This window comes from Canis aureus, chromosome 18, assembly GCF_053574225.1.
Source record: "Canis aureus isolate CA01 chromosome 18, VMU_Caureus_v.1.0, whole genome shotgun sequence".
Classification (NCBI taxonomy): domain Eukaryota; kingdom Metazoa; phylum Chordata; class Mammalia; order Carnivora; family Canidae; genus Canis; species Canis aureus.
Genome location: NC_135628.1, coordinates 12,089,650 through 12,102,881, shown reverse-complemented (window position 1 = coordinate 12,102,881; position 13,232 = coordinate 12,089,650). Strand labels below are relative to the sequence as shown.

The 13,232-nt window shown below is 40.3% G+C and overlaps 1 long non-coding RNA gene across 1 annotated transcript in view; it reads right to left on the bottom strand.

Annotated features, from left to right (window-relative positions):
• The window catches only part of LOC144288576 (uncharacterized), a 30,138-nt gene extending 17,215 nt beyond the window's left edge, over positions 1-12,923 (bottom strand). Inside the window, exon 1 of the long non-coding RNA XR_013356545.1 lies at positions 12,814-12,923. This is a non-coding gene — a long non-coding RNA (uncharacterized LOC144288576). The remainder of the gene's footprint in view (positions 1-12,813) is intronic.
• Between the last annotated feature and the right edge of the window lie 309 nt (positions 12,924-13,232).

The window sequence follows — 13,232 nt, the reverse complement described above, 5'->3', positions numbered from 1 at the left end:
CTCAAGGGCGGGTCCTGCAGATGGCGGAAGGAGGAAGGGAGTAAAACTGGATAGAGTTTTAGTATTAAATTTGGTCAGATATTCTGTTGCCCAAAATACTTAGAGGGCTTAAATTTTTAATACGATAAAACATACAGAATAGAAAGTTTACCATTTTAACCATTTTTTAAGTGTATAGTTTACTGGCATTATGTACATTCACATTGTCTTGCAACCATCACCACTATCCATTTGCAGAACTTTTTCTTCCTCTAAACTGAAACTCTGTACCCACAATAACTACTCATTCCTCCTTGGCCTCAGCCTGTTGTAACCCCTATTCTACTTTCTATCTCTGCAAATTTGACTATTCTATGTATACTAAATATAATTGGAATCATACAATATTTGTCCTTTTGTGATTGACTTATTTTACTTAGCATAATATACTCAAGGTTCATCCATGTTGTAGCATGTGTCAGGATTTCTTCCTTTTTTAAGGTTGAATAATATTCCATTGTATGTATGTACCACATTTCATTTATCCCTTTAACTGCTGATGGACACTTGGGTTGCTTCCACCTTTTGGCTGTTGTGAATAATGCTGCTATGAACATTGGCCTACAGGTATTTGAGTTCCTGTTGTTTCTTTTTTTTTTTTTTTTTAAGATTTTATTTATTTATTCATGAGCGACACAGAGAGAGAGGCAGAGATACAGGCAGAGGGGGAAGTAGGCTCCCTGCAAAGAGCCTGATGTGGGACTCGATCAACCACTGAGTCACCCAGGTACCCTGAGTTCTTGTTTTTAATTCTTTTGGATATATACCTAGACTTGGAATTGCTGGATTATGTCGATTCTGTTTAACTTTTTGTGTAACTGCTAAACTATTTTTCTTGGCAGCTGCACCGTTTTACATTCCCACCAGCAAAGCACTTTCTCACATCCTCACCAACACTTTGGAGGACATTTTTTATTACCTATATGGACTTATCTACAGACCTGCCCAGGATTTCCTTCAAGGACACAGAAGAGGAAGCTGTGAGAGCCAGTGGAAGAGTGGAAGCGAGTACTAATAGCCATTTTCTGCTTGCACTCTATGCCCAACGAGGTCCAGTTTGTCCAACAAACTAGAAGCAGTCGGATAGCAGTGACTGTTAGGAAGTGGCTAAAGCTGGTCCAATTTCCTTAGTCAATGATATCCTAAAGTAAATAGCAGGTCTTCCTTGTTAAGAAGAGCTAGGAGGGCCTAGAGCTCTGGGTCATCTTCTACCTCTTTTTTTCTTTCATGCCTACAGGTAGAAAAAGTGAATAAAGTCAAGGCCTGCACGTAAGTTCTTTATTTTGTATAGATTTGTTCCGTCCATTCTTCTCAAAAATCAAGATTAAAAAATTTAGAGGGGATCCCTGGGTGGCTCAGCGGTTTAGTGCCTGCCATTGGCCCAGGGTCGTGATCCTGGAGTCCCGGGATCGAGTCCCACGTCGGGCTCCCAGCATGGAGCCTGCTTCTCCCTCTGCCTGTGTCTCTGCCTCTCTCTCTCTCTCTCTATGTCTATCATAAATAAATAAAAATAAATATTTAAAAAAAAATTTAGAGATCCAGGGACACCTGGGTAGCTCATTGAGCGTCTGCCTTCAGCTCAGGTCATGATTCCCGGATCCTGGAATCGAGTCCCACCTCGGCCTCCCTGTGAGGAACCTGCTTTTCCCTCTGCTTCTATTTGCTTGCCTATGTCTCTGCCTCTCTCTATGTCTCTAATGAATAAATAAATAAATCTTTAAAAAATGTTATTAGAGCTCCAGAGATAGATTCTTGCAAATCAGAAACTGTCAACTCTCTTTTTTAATTACAGTGTTTATCTCCTCTAGCATTTTTTCATATGGCTCGTTTTGAGGTCAGAACGAAGACTACTAAAATCTGCAACTTAAATATTCATGGTTTCTTTCCTTCTTGTTGTCCAAATTTGTCCTCCTTGAAGTTTCCTGCAGAATACATGGTGGAATCGAGGTGCCATCTCCTATTTCCCCAGCTTTCTCAGTGCTGGAAATTGGTTCTAATTTCATCCTTTTTATGAACTTACTAATTTGTTCATAAAATGTCTTCATAACCTTGTACAGTCATGGCCTACAGTTAAGCAATTAAAGATAGATAGAAATGAGCATTTTGGGGTTGATAGTGAATGAAAGAAGTAGCTAAGGGCCTGAGGTGAAACTGAGGCTCCCCCACCCAGGATTAAGCAGCAATATTAATTGATAATCCCTAACAGTTATCCTCAGCACTTTGTGAACATTAATTAAACCCCATGACACTCTGTGTGAGGCAGATATTGTTATCACTGTTTTTACAGATGAGGAAACTATCTTAAAAAAACTAAGAAACCAATTGCTGAAAGAGTATCTGCCTAAGCCTTTCACTTTCCACAGTCCTGTAAGTGGGGGAAAAAATGGGGACAAATAAATTCTCTTCCTCCACCTTCCTTCCCTGAACTAAAAAGCTGCTTGGAATTTCAAGGACATTTTGAAACAACATTACTTTTATTTTACTTTTTTCCCTTTTTGCCCAGGTCTTTGAAGAATTTAGAAATCAAGAAAAATCTATTCCTGTAATTAAAATGTGAAAGCGAAAGCTATTTGTAGCAGAAAAACATCCCATTAATGTGATTTCCTTGTGGTGGATTGACAAGTTCAAAGCAGGAATGTATGTTGCCATGGGCACCAGATTCTATTTGCTCTGCTGGTTCATTTTGCTTAGCTGCTGAAGGAAGAGGGTAGCATTCAGCTAGAAATCATGGAGCATTGTTAGGATAGATTTGTAATTTTTATGTAACACCTTCTCTTTATAGATCTGTACAGATCATAGCAGCAAACTGTTTACAGTCACTTTAGGGGCAGAGTTTCCAGAATCTTCCAGGGATATAGACTTTGGAAGGGGTGTGGGGGCGGTTGCCTTTTCTCCCTTCTCAAACGTCTCATCCATAACCGGCTATAAATAAATATTTGTCAAAAAGATGGGGGATGGATGGATGGAGGACTTATTATCAGGCACCAGCTGCCCGAGTTAGACTTTGGGTTTATGGGGAGCGACGTTGGGGAAGAAAGGGAAGGGGAAAAGAGGAATGTCAGGAGAAAGAAGCAAGCAGACATTCCGGAGTGGTCTGCAGTCACTCAGACACAGGAAAGCAGAATCAAGCTGTCCTGTAGTGACAGAGACAACAATGAATGAGTGAGAGCCTTGCGCTACTTTCCTAAGGCCACTGAAGTTAAATACACAACAAGCTGTTAATGTTGATTGGCCTGATGATGGTCCCAGCATCCTCTCTCTCCCTTCACTGGGCTTACAAGGTCTGGGAGCAAGTGAGAAATGGTGAGGGTGGGGGTGGAAACTCTCCCTCTCTAGAGGGACAGAAGTGATTCCCTGGCATTGAACCAAAGAATGAAGTTTTGCTTCATTTGTTTCAAGTTATCAGGGCCAGGTGACTTTCATTTTGAATTATGCATTTCCTTGCCCTGACAAATGAAGCCCCCTGCCAATGTCTTTGAATCAGGAAAGGCTCCTGCTCCTCGCATGCAGCAACAGCAAGCATTTCACAATTTAGAATGACGGTTCCAGAATTGCAATGGAAGTGGCAATATTTCATAGTGATTTTCTCCCTTCCTTCTCTTACCCTATGTTCAGTGTTGTCTAAGCAAATGCTGGCAGTGTCTTTTGTATCTGCATGATGCCTAAGTAAGCAAAAGGCCGGATAAAGCAAATGTCTTCCAAATCTCCATTTATCATGAACACGGCTTGTAGTTTCAGCTCTTTTGCTTGATGCAAATAAGCTGACAGATGTATATCAGCAGCAGCAAATCTTATGACTGACATAGCGCTGTCTGCTGCTGAATTTATCTCTGTATTTTTTCTGGGAAGGGATAAAATCGTGAAATAAAATTATTTGGTGTTAATGCTCCCTGACCTCTCTGCTCCACTCCTCCTGTTTGGGCCCCAACACACACCACTTCAGAACTCTAGTCCCCAAAGACCTAGTGGCTTGGTGCCCCCAGAGTTCGGGGTATCTCTTTGCAGTTTACCTTTTAGGCCCACGCTATTCTTTCTCCCCTTCTTGCATTTCCTCTTTGAATCTCCCAACCACTAACTGCCACCCATTATATCCTTTACTTACTTATTCTTTGGCCCTTGTAGGTAATTGTTTCATCATGATTTCTTATAGCCTGATAAACTAATCCACAACAAGTATTAATACATAGTAACAACAGAGGGCATAACTTCTCAAAGGTTCCCACTAAAATCAAAGGGCTGAGGGGAATGTACGGTGGGAGGCAGGGTTATAGGGTTGGGGAAAGGAAGGCCAGGGGGAAACTGCTTAAAAATCTATTTTAAATTGCTTTCCATTTAGGTTGCTTAATGCTATAACCCATCTGAAAATCCTAGCACAATTCACTCTTTATATGGCTTGTTCATTCTGTGCTTTCCCCAATCCCCAGCACACTGCTGAGCACTTCTGAAGGTGCTCAGAGGTCAGCCCCTATTTCTGGATGAATCCTGATTATCATGTATCCCATCCTTTAAAAAACTTCATTAGTATAAACATATATTACAAAAGTAATATTTGCTTTTGTAAACTCTTCAAATAATACAGAAGAGTGTGAAAGAAACCCCTTCTTCCTAATGCCATTCTTTGTAGAGAATACAACTAATAATAATTTGCTAGTTATTCTTCAGGGTTTTTTTTTTTTTTTTTTTTTTTTTTGGTAAATGCATTGATTGCTCTATGACTTATAAATTACTTAAGTATGTGTGTTAGCTTTAATCAGTACCTTATTATTTTTTTTAAGATTTTATTTATTTATTAATGAGAGACACAGGCAGCAGGCTCCATACAGGGAGCCTGATGTGGGTGGGACTCGATTCCAGGACTCCAGAATCACGCCCTGAGCTAAAGGCAGGCACTTAACTGCTGAGCCACCCAGGTGTCCCTAATCAGTACCTTAGAGTGGATTAGTTTATCTTCGACATGTACTAATCAAGGTAAACATTCAAGGAATGGTCAGTTACCATTGAAAGACTAATCAGAAGGCCACACTTTGGAAGAACTATTATAATCATTTATTTTTTAGCATACAATGTATATTAGAAATGATTCTTCCTTTGTAAAATCATTAGTATTTGTGATGTGTGAATTGGTTAAAAATGTTATATGGACATATCTGCACATGATGAATAGTGTGTAAGAACTGATTAAGTTTAATCTTATACCCTAGCCTGGCACACTAAGTTGAGGATGCCATTCTGTCCTGTGTGCACTTTGAGCTAAGAGAAGTGAGCACACCTGTATTTGGACCTGCCTGCTGAGAAATCTTGTGTCCTGTGCTTGTGTCCTCAGTCCTTCTGAGACCTGTGTTCATGGGACTAGATACCCTCTGATGGGGCACCTTTGGGGAAGAGACCCGTGCTAACACCTACTTCTAATCTTTGGAGCCTGTAGCTGTCTATCAAAAAGAACCTAATGCTTGTGAACCAGTTGGTTTGGGTCAGTTCCAGACACATGTATTATTATAATACAAATAAACAAATACAAATAAGTAAACTAAATAATACAAATAAGTAAAAATAAATACATATTAGAATACCTACTTATTTAAAAGACAGAAGTAGGATCATACAATATATATTGTTTGCTCAAAATACGTTATGGAGTAAATTTCTGTAGAATACTGGCAGAAGAGATTTGGGTTAAGATGGACTTATTTTTTTAAAAAAGATTTAATTAATTAATTAATTAGAGAGTGTGCGCATGTGAGGGGAGGGGAGGGGCAAGGAGGGGGAGAGGGAGAAAGAGAATCTCAAGCAGCCTCCTCACTGAGCACGCAGGCTTGATATCATGACCCAGAGATCATGACCTGAGCCAAAACCAAGAGTCGGACACTTATGCGACTGGACTACCCAGGAGCCCCAGGACGGACTTTTAAAAATCTTAAATTTCTATCACATGAGTGAATGTTTGTCCTACTCATGAGATGAGTTGTCTTTTCAGAGCAGGCTATGGTTTACAAACATTTATTATCTATTTTTGATTTTCATAGTAAGATACATTAATCATGGAGAGATCGAAAAAAAATCAAGAAGGAAATGAAATCATCCCTAATGCTCCCATTTGGATATGACGGTGTTACTGACAATTGGATGTGTTTCCTTACAGTGTGAGTGAGTGTGTATGTGTGTAGACATCTGTACATACACTCTCATAAATAGTATCATACTAAGGGTAGAGTTTTGCACTATGCTCCTTTCACTTAGCATTATAAAGTGAGCATTTCTGTGATCATTAAAATAACTTGAAGCATAATTCTATGGTTATCTAATAATTCCATCATATAGATATAACATAATTAAACCATTTCCCTGCCATTGGACATTTGCATATCTGGATTTTTTTTGATTTAGTATTATCATATTTTACAGATTTTAGTACTTAAAGCTTTGCTCTCATCTCTGATGCTATCGTTTAGAAAGTGTAATTTATATATAAACTATTTCAACCTTCTCATTCATCTGTCATCCTCCAAAAACAAACAGAAAACTCTCTGACCTCATGCTCTGTCATTTAGAAACATTTGAAAGGTTTTAAAAAAATAGGTGGCTGTGAGAGAATTGTTAGTGTTACAAGCCATGCTTTTGTTTCCACACACACACACACAAGAGGGGCACCTGGGTGGCTCAGCGGTTGAGCATCTGCCTTTGGCTCAGGGCTTGATCCTGGGGTCCTGGGATCAAGTCCCACATTGGGCTCCCCACAGGGAGCCTGCTTCTCCCTCTGCCTGTGTCTCTGCATCTCTCTGTGTCTCTCATGAATAAATAAAATCTTTAGAAAAAAAAAAAAAAGAAAGAAAAAGCCATCTTATTCTCTTTCTGATGGCTAGTTCTGGGAAGTATGGGTTTAGGATTCCAGGCTGACTTAACCATTAGAATCCTCCTTATATTCAAGTTCTGTCCCAGCTCCATTGTCTCCCAATGGATCTCGCTTGCCCTGCCATTATAGTCCCATCCACTGAAGCACCCTTCAGTCACTGACTTCGGATGATTCCTTCCTCCTTTGTTCCTGTTTTCTCGAGGGGAAATAAACCCTTTAAGGTTTTGTGTTGCACTCAGCAGATGCCAGTGACATCCATGGAGCATCCCAGTCCCAAGCTCTAAAAAGTAGGAGTGTGGTGGCACTAGCCATCTTGTTCCACAGTGAAGCAGAGAGAATTCACAGCTGTTCTCTGCCAGCTCTCTCATCTCCTGAGTCTGTGAAGTGACAGTTTCCATGGGCTCCAAGTAGATGTTAGGAAGCTTTTTAGAGTCCTCTGACCCTGCAAGCTGCTAATTAAAGTGCCACCAAGATGCTTCCATTGGCTCTGAGCTAGTTACACGTACATTTTAAAGAGCTGACCTCTCTCCTTTCTGTCTCTCGTACCCCATTGTGAGTGCTGTGGGTGGCCAGCAAATAATAACAGATAATAACCCTCTCCTATTCTTTCAAACCTCTACAGAAATGCAAATCACTGCCTTTAGAAGGAAGCACACAGGCATATGAATTTTATATCAGCAGGGATTACCAATGAGTCATGCTTGATGCTGTTGTAAAAACTATTCAGGTGGGAAGGCTAGTACTGCAATAAGAGAATACAATGGGGAAAGTCTCTCTCTCCTGAATGTGCAATTATCAAAGAGCACACAACACATACACAACTACACACTTGTCCCAACCTACAAAAATGGACAATTATATAAATCTATGCCAAAATCTCCACAGGAAGGAAAGCTAAACTTTCCAAAATCAATGGTTGTCACAATGCAGCAGAGAATAACTCTGGAAGATGGTGAGCAGAGTTAATACCTGAGTGAGTGCCAGAACTCATGCAGATGTGTGTTATTTATGCCCTTAATTGTTATTTCTAGTAGGTGTCTGGCTGCCAGTGCACATGAGTTAAGTACTGTAAAATAACAGATGTCACATATCACAAGAACAACAGGGAGTCAGCATAAGCAGCGGTGTAAATCCGATTACTTTAGATACTAGGGAAAAGAAGAGAAAGTACACAAAAACAGATGAGCCTGTGGCTGTAATTTATAAAACAAATTATCCCATTCAAATGTGTTCTATACTAGTTACATATCAGCACTGAGTACAGGAAGGGAGAAAAGCCATCTTGGAATAAGTGAGCCTGTTTGGGTTAACAAAGTTTCCCTTCATTCTCAAAAGGACAAAGAGGAGGAGAAAATGAATAACAGAGAACAAAGGGAGAGAACCAGCCAACCAGCGACATTTTCTGGAGAAAGGCATATAGATGCAAGAAAAAGACTGAAAAAAGTCTTGGATGTAAATTTTAAAGAGCATCATTAGTGATTTGGCAGAGAGAAGACATGCAGTGAAGCTTATAACAGCACCAAGAGATGGTGCTCACACCAGACCAAGGTAGTTTACAAAGACTTAAGGGAGCTCGGAGATTTTAGCAAACATAACAAGATTCAACTGAGAAAAGTGAACACAGACGCATCTGGGGAAAATAATCTTAAATAAAGATCCCCAGTTGGAGAAGAAAATGTGTAAAGCCTGGACCTGGAGTGAGAGCAGATAGCTGATGCTATCTGAATTGCAAGGTATTACAACAGCTCGGAAACAGAATTCCCTTTGGGGCTTTAAATGCAGACGTGCCTCATTATGAGGCGTTGATGAAGAAACTCATGTCCCTCATTACATATCGGAATACATGAACCTTGTTCACAATATAAAAAACATTTTAGGCCATGTAAACATACACATATGGCTGAATCTGTTCTCTTATTTCTAGTCACACAATAGAAATCTGATTATACCAACTTGTAATTTTTAGAGCTTAAAGAAGTACTTAATAATAATAGCACTTATTAAGGCCAAGCACTGTTGTAAGCTTTATATATTTAACCAAATCCTTATAACAAACCCCAGCATAGGTGCAATTGTTCTCTTCCTCAACAAATGAGGAACTAGGATGTAGAGAGCTTCATGGAACTTCCCAAAGCCATACATTTAATAAATGGTGACTCTAACAACACCCAAGAAACAAACAATCCCACTAAAAAGACAGGCGAGGGGGCACCTGGATGACTCAGTGGTTGAGCATCTGCCTTTGGCTCACGTCATGATTCCAGGGTCCTGGGATTGAGTCCCACATTGGGCTCCCCATGGAGAGCCTGCTTCTCCCTCTGCCTGTGTCTCTGCCCCCCCCCCCCGTGTCTCTCATGAATAAATAAATAAAATCTTATAAAAAAATAAAAAGACAGTCAAGAACCTAAATAGAACTTTTTTGAAAGATGACCAACAGACACATAAAAAGATGTTCAACCTCACTCATCATCAGGGAAATGTAAATCAAAACCACAGTGAGGTATTACCTTACACCTGTCAAAATGATTAGAATAAAAAAAAAAAAACAAGAAATAACAAGTGTTGGTGAAGATGTAGAGAAAAAGGAACTCTCATAGACTGTTGATGAGAATGCGAATTGGTGCAGCCACTGTGGAAAACAGTATGTAGGTTCCTCAAAAACTTAAAAATAGAAATGCCACATGACCAGATAATTCTGCTACGGGGTATTTGTTTACTGAAAAAAAAAAACCCAAAAAAACACTAATTTGAAGATGTATGCACTCGTGTGTTTATTGTAACATTATTTATAATAGCCAAGATATAGGATACACACACACACACGCAAACAAACAACACACACGAAATATTATGCTGTCACAAAAAGGATGAGATCTTGCCATTTGTGACAACATGGAAGGATCTAGAGGTTATCGTGCTAAGTGAAACAAGTTAGACTGAAAAAAGATAAATAACTGTATGATCTTACTTGTGTGTGGAATCTAAAAACCTCAAATGAATAAACAAAAAAATTCAGACCTATAAATACAAGGAACAAACTGATGGTTGCCAGAGGGAAGGGGGGGTGTGGAAGGATGGGCAAAATGGGTGAAGGGGAATGGGAGATGAAGCTTCCAATTATGGAATGATTAACTCATGGGAATCAAAGAGCATAGGGAATATAGCCAGTGGTGTTGTGATAGTGGGGTATGGTGATAGTAGCTACACTTGTAGTGAGCATAGCATGACACATAGATGTTGAATCACGATGTTGTACACCTGAAACTAATGTAACATAGTGTATCAACTATTTTCAAGTAGAAAATAATTACAAATAAATAAATGCAGATCCTGGATTTCAAACTCAGACAGACTATCTCAAGTTCATGACCCTTTAGCATTACATAAGGCTTCCTATCTGTGGCAGAAAAGGAGGCTTACTTGATAATTCCCTTCAGTTGTGGATACACTTTATTTCTGAATGGGACTGGAAAGGCTGACCACATATCTTCAGCCATCCTTCTGATGTATGCCTTCTTGTCTCCTCACTAACAAATATTTAGTTCTCCTCCAAAGGGGATATAAGTGGCTTGTAGGACACAGGTCAAAGGTTAAATTTTGTGATTCTAGCACCTGAACATTCTTCATCTCTAACCCATTGAGTTGTAATGGTTTTTAAGAGACCTAGACATGCTAGAGACCATGAAGAGTCTATTTAGATCTAAGGATCCCTCATGACTTTTGTTACTGAGTTGAGAAATTAGAACCATGTGGGCCGGGGTGGCTCAGTTGGTTAAGGGTCCGTCTCTTGATTTTGGGTCAGGTCATGATCTCAGGGTTGTGAGACCGAGACCTGCATCTGGACCTGGAACCTGCTTGAGATTCTCTCTCTCTCTCCCTCTGCTCCTCTCCCCCACCTCCCTCTCCAAAAAACAAAAACAAAACAAAACAAAAAACAAAAAAACCCAAACCAAAACAAACCCAAACCAAAACAAAAAACCTGTAGTTAATTTAAGGAGGTTGTTTAAAATAACTACAGTAGATGATTTTTGAAGATTACCCCATGCAAACACATATAAGTATATATTATTTGTGAAACATTGGGCTTCTTTGGGGATGGTCTTTCTGCCCCCGGAATCTTGAGATACCTATAGTTGCCTCATGACCATATTTTGAAGGAATCCCTAAGATCGTGACTACTGGAGAATTTATTTACCACTAGCCTGTCATGGTGCGGTTCTTTTTTTTCTTCCTAGCTTGAGTCTCTTACCATTAAAGTCATGACTTTCTAATTAGACAACAAAACCACACTTCTTGTGGAAGAACATCATTTAAATCCTCGTGGAAAGCATGATGAGTATCTTGTAACTAATCAAGATTTTCTCTCTGCATTGGCAGCTATGGGCCTCAGAGGCAGAGTTGGGACCCAGCCTTGATACGTGTCTCATTCTTTATCCTCATCATCTTTCCTCTTATCATTTGCCCAGTTTCTTGACTTATTATTTTACTGTTATGGGCTGACTTGTGTCCAGGGCCCTAAAATTCATATATGGAAGACCTAACTCCCAATGCTTCAGAATATAAACTATATATGGAGACTGGGTCTTTAAAGAAGTTAATTAAGTAAAACAAGATCATTAGAGTAAGCCTTCATCCAGTATGATTGGTGTCCTTTAAGAAGAGGAAATCTGAGCACAAACCTATACAGAAGGAAGACCATGTGAAGCCACAGAAAGAAAGATGGTCGTTGGGATCCCTGGGTGACACAGCGGTTTGGCGCCTGCCTTTGGCCCAGGGCGCAATCCTGGAGACCCAGGATCGAATCCCACGTCGGGCTCCCGGTGCATGGAGGCTGCTTCTCCCTCTGCCTGTGTCTCTGCCTCTCTCTCTCTCTCTCTCTCTCTCTCTGTGTGTGACTATCATAAATAAATAAAAAAAATTAAAAAAACAAAAAGAAAGAAAGATGGTTGTTTACAAGCCAAGTAGAGATGCTTCAGAAGAAACCAATCTGAACTATGAGAAAATAAATTAGTGTTGTTTAAGCCTCCCAATCTGTGGTACCTCGTTATGGCAGCCGGTTATGGGTTAAATTGTATATCTGCACCCTAGCCCACCCCCTAACCCCCCTGCCCCTGGCCCCAGAGACAAGAAGACAAGTCTGACCAGAAACTCCCCCTGACAGTAACCTGATATTGGATTTTTAACCTCAGGAACTGTGAGAAAATAATTTTCTTCTTATAATTATTAAACCTCCATTTAGCTGAGTGGTGCCTAGGGGTAAATAAACCAATGAAAATGTAACTCTGCCTTTGAGAAGGAGTGGGTGACATGGAGCAGATGGATCAGAAAACAAGAGACTGAACTCCTACCTGACACTACTATGTCAGAAGGACATTTCTGTTATGCAGTACAATGGACTGAATGTTGTGTCCCCCCCAAATTTATATGTTGAGATCCTTACCCTCAATGTGGTGGTATTGGGAGGTGGGACCTTTGGGAGGTAATTAGGTCATGAGCCCTCATAAATGGGATTAGCGTCCTTATGAAATAGATGACGAAGAGCTCTCTTGCTCTTTTTCTACCAAATGAAGATACAATGAGAAGTTGGCAGTCTGCATTCTGGAAGTGGGTTCTCATCAGAACCCAACCAGGCTGGCACCCTGATCTCAGTCTTCCAGCCTCCAGAACTGTGAAAAGTAAATTTCTGTTGTTAAAAGCCACTCACTCTATGTACTTTGTTATAGCACCCAAGCTGACAGACACACAGGAATTGGCTGGACTTGGCCTCTTCAGCTCTCCCATAGGAACCTTAGTGGTGATCCAGCCCAGTGAATCTGCTGCCAGCCACATCCCACCGTGAGGAAAAATGCCCTCATCACAAGAATAATTTTCTTTGGTACTGAGAGAATCAAAGGTATATGGACTAGAGGTTTGGTACCACTTACTGATTCTTTTACTTCATCTGAGAAATAGCCTCTTTCCCTTTTCAAGAGACAGATGGAATTCTCTATTCCAATAGGCCCATGCAATGAGGTCAGGAGGATTATGCTCAACATTCTATCCTTGCTTCTGTTCTCCTGGCTCACTTGGAGATCATCCAGAAAGAGGCTGGAAATAAGTTGATGAAATTAAAATGTAGCACATGACATATCCACAGAAGAATAAGTTCTAAGAATTGTGTGCCCATTTACCTGATTTTGCTTACCATAGACATCTTCAATCAGTCAGGTTAGATACTTGGTACAGGTATTTAAGAATAATAACTGGGATCCCTGGGTGGCGCCGCGGTTTGGCACCTGCCTTTGGCCCAGGGCGCGATCCTGGAGACCCCGGATGGAATCCCATGTCGGGCTCTCGGTGCATG